Source organism: Rhynchophorus ferrugineus, unplaced genomic scaffold (assembly GCF_030347505.1).
Source record: "Rhynchophorus ferrugineus isolate W39M unplaced genomic scaffold, kcgeb_rfMv2 rfM4, whole genome shotgun sequence".
Classification (NCBI taxonomy): Eukaryota; Metazoa; Arthropoda; class Insecta; order Coleoptera; family Curculionidae; genus Rhynchophorus; species Rhynchophorus ferrugineus.
In genome coordinates, this window is record NW_027472583.1 from 56,321,921 (window position 1) to 56,325,381 (window position 3,461).

General features: G+C 34.4%; 1 pseudogene; it reads right to left on the minus strand.

The window, feature by feature from the left end:
• Positions 1-2,047: 2,047 nt before the first annotated feature.
• On the minus strand, positions 2,048-3,461 carry LOC143196375 (uncharacterized; annotated as a pseudogene).

Here is a 3,461-nt window from a genome sequence, read left to right on the forward strand (position 1 = left end):
AATACCATAAAAAGTTGCTTATATGGTGTAGTGGGTAGAGCGTTCAGCTCGTATGCGAAGATTGAGGGTTCGATTCCCGACGGGAGCATCAACTTTTGGTTCTATTTTGATTGGAACAATTGTCAAATCATCTACACCAGGTAGCGTACACCGGGACTTGAAAGCTTCGTTATTTTCAGTCATTGGTTCTTTATTGTTATATTTCTTCATACGGACTACAACTTTACTTGGCCTAATCATTGTAGTACTTCATAAAATAACAGCGTAAGTAATTGATTAAACATCTGACACTAAAATGAGAAAAATGCAATATTTTGAACCCATTTAAATCAACGAAAAATAAATAACGAACTAAACTAAACTGAAAGAGAAAAACAATCAAACTTAGATTTTTAAAACAAAAAAAAACGTTTTGAAACAAAATATGTGCATAATAATCGTTGTAATGCAAAAAGAAAATGTGTTTCTTCCACCGTTACATATAAAAATACAAGGCCATGAATAGATATGGTAAAGTATTTTTGTATTTGAATGGAAGTGGTTGGCAGTTTGGATATGTCTAAAGAAAGTAGATTTTTAGGCAATGTTAGAGCCTTGTTGAAGTAAAATGAGGAATATTGACTTACGAACAAAGTGAGCAACCCTTTTAGATATAAAATATATATAAGAGCGTTATCAAGGCAGATAGAATGTTAGAATGTTAGCAGATTATTGCTGGTTCTTAATGAAAGAGGATTCTACGGTTCACAGGAGGAAAAGTTAATATTTCGTCATTTTCTTTCAGAATATATCGCTCATTTCTTCTATTGTATATGTGAGGAGAGAAGAATACTATACTACAGACTAACTGTTTTATAGGTATGGCAAATGCATTAGGAAGAATGCTGTGGTTAAATATAGTTTTATCAAGAAATATGAATACAGGTAGTAACAGAACAAACTAACGAGAAATACATTGATATTAAAATGACCTTACAAGGAAACACTATACCGAACGAAACAGTATACAATTATTAATTAGGTATATTAGGGCTCCAGGGGATGCCACTACGTAACAAAGATGCATAGAACTCTAATCATAGGAGGTGTAGAAAAGAGTTCAATGCATATATAATAAATACAAACCTAACCTACAAAACTATTATAGCGTAATAATTAATTAATTATTTATTGAAAACTAAATCTCATTGATACGTTTTAACGCCATCAATTATCCAGATGACGTAATTTACAAGAGACCTTTGTATAACTAGAAAAAAAGAAAAAATCACAAAATAAAGGCAGTTAAAATACTATATTTCATCGGCGAGGGGAAAAAACGGCGGCTTTTTAGTACGTCGAGCAGTAGAAGAAAAAATGTCGTCAAATGATACGGGCCATAAAATAAAATCGTCATAATATCATTCCAGAACGACATAAACCGTTCGCAATATTACATTGTCCACCACCGCCACCACCGCAAGATAGCGAACGACCCAAGATATCTCAGGCAGACGCAACACCATGGCAACGGGCGGCTACGTCACCGGGGGCGCGCCCCCCGCCTCGCCCGAAAGGACATCCGGTCCCCCGGGACCGCCACCACGTGATGAATGAGACAAGACGATGGAAAAACTATTATTACCGCAATATATACGGGCCGAACGCGGGTCCTTAAGAAAATTAAAGGAGGACACCGAAAGCTCCAACCCGAATAATTTGTTTTCCAACGTAATCGTCTAGACGAGTTTCCTGGATAATCATTATTTTTTTCACTGTTTCGTTTCATTGACATTCGAACGGATCTGTCATTCTCAGGCCGCGACACAGATGATTTACGGTTATTGATTTTTTTTTGGTACGAAAACTAATCTCATAGTATTATTTTTCCTTAAACCATTTTTTCTGAATCTTGGTTGGCCAATCTATAATAATCCGATTGTCAGTTCTTATTAAAAAAATGTTTAGTGACATTATAACATAGTCAAAAACTATTAGAAATATATTATCATCAAATAAAAATGTCCAAACCTATTTGGGCTAGATTTCTGCAAGTCATGTCTTGAGATCACACCTCAAGCCAATTTAACGTTTCCTTGGTTCCCGTGTTTCTTGGCTCTTCTCGATATCCCGAACCAAGAAGTCCCCTTTGCGAGATGCACTAAATAATGGGGAACTAAACACTAGGTATAAGGAAAGGTGAGATAACATATACTAATCTATAATCCTTCCAATAAAACAGCCAATGCACGTCATTAACACCGTCGAACGTATTGCCAAATTCGGTTGGTAAAAATGTAAAATTCGTGCTAAACTCTGAGCAGATTTTTTCTACTCATTTTACTAATCAGTATTACCCTAGTTAAAAAGAGTCAGAAATAACGCGTCTTCTGGTCGAAACCGTTGTTATATATCTGCAAAATTATTCAAAAGATTAATGATCATAAAACGGCTCAACACAAAATTAGACTGACTTTAAAGCATTAAATTTAAATTCTTTAGGCCGTAATTATACGAAAATATGCTTTTTAAATTAGAAAACCGCTTGTACATTTTTTAAAATCTGTGGTGTTAATTTTTAATTGAAAATGAAACCACTTAAAGGAACATTTTCAGTATTTTTATTAAGTTTTACTATCAAAATAACTTACAAAAAAGTAGAAAATAATTTTAAAGTGCACGCCTTTACGTTTTCATCCATGTTCATAGCTACTATCTCTTAATAAACCCCAAATATAGCCTCCCATCATGTTTTCATTGTATTCATATATGTATAACATCATCATGCAAATTCCACTGTTTTAAGCGAGAGCCTAAAAACACTGTTTTACTTTTTGGCAAATTTAAATGCCCAATTAAATCATTAAAATCTTCTGTAGTAATAAGATGGTGTTTTGGTTGTTCTGGTGTAGGTTAAAACTCCTTATCGGAATTACTTTTAAGAGATCTAAGAGATGAGCTACTTTTCCGCTTTTAATTTTTTCGGCGGCTCTGGTACTGGTCGTGTCAGATCGTGTGAGACTGGAGCAGAAGAGGATTCCAGATCAGGATACTCGATAGGTTTTATATTTTTACCTCTACGTCTTTTACTCGGATTCACAATGCAAAAGTAGCAGTCGTTATTTTAGCAGCAGTGATATTTTGGTTCTCGCCAGATTCTTGGTGTTGCAAATTTCATTAACCTTTCCTCATTTCGATACCAACCTAAAATATAGAAATAGAATTTAATATGTCTATTATTTAATTCACTATTTAATTAAAATTTGCTGATTACCTTCCAAACATCTTTTACAACTATTACAAACAACATGTGGAGCCCATGTCTTGTCTTGATTCCGAACAGGACAGTTAAACTATACTTCGTGGGCTTCACAGAGAACGTGAGATGTATTTAATTCGTATTTTACGTCTCGAACTTTAACAGATTGCCCACATATATAACAAAATGCTTCAGAATCATATTTAGACTTTCGCGACGACAT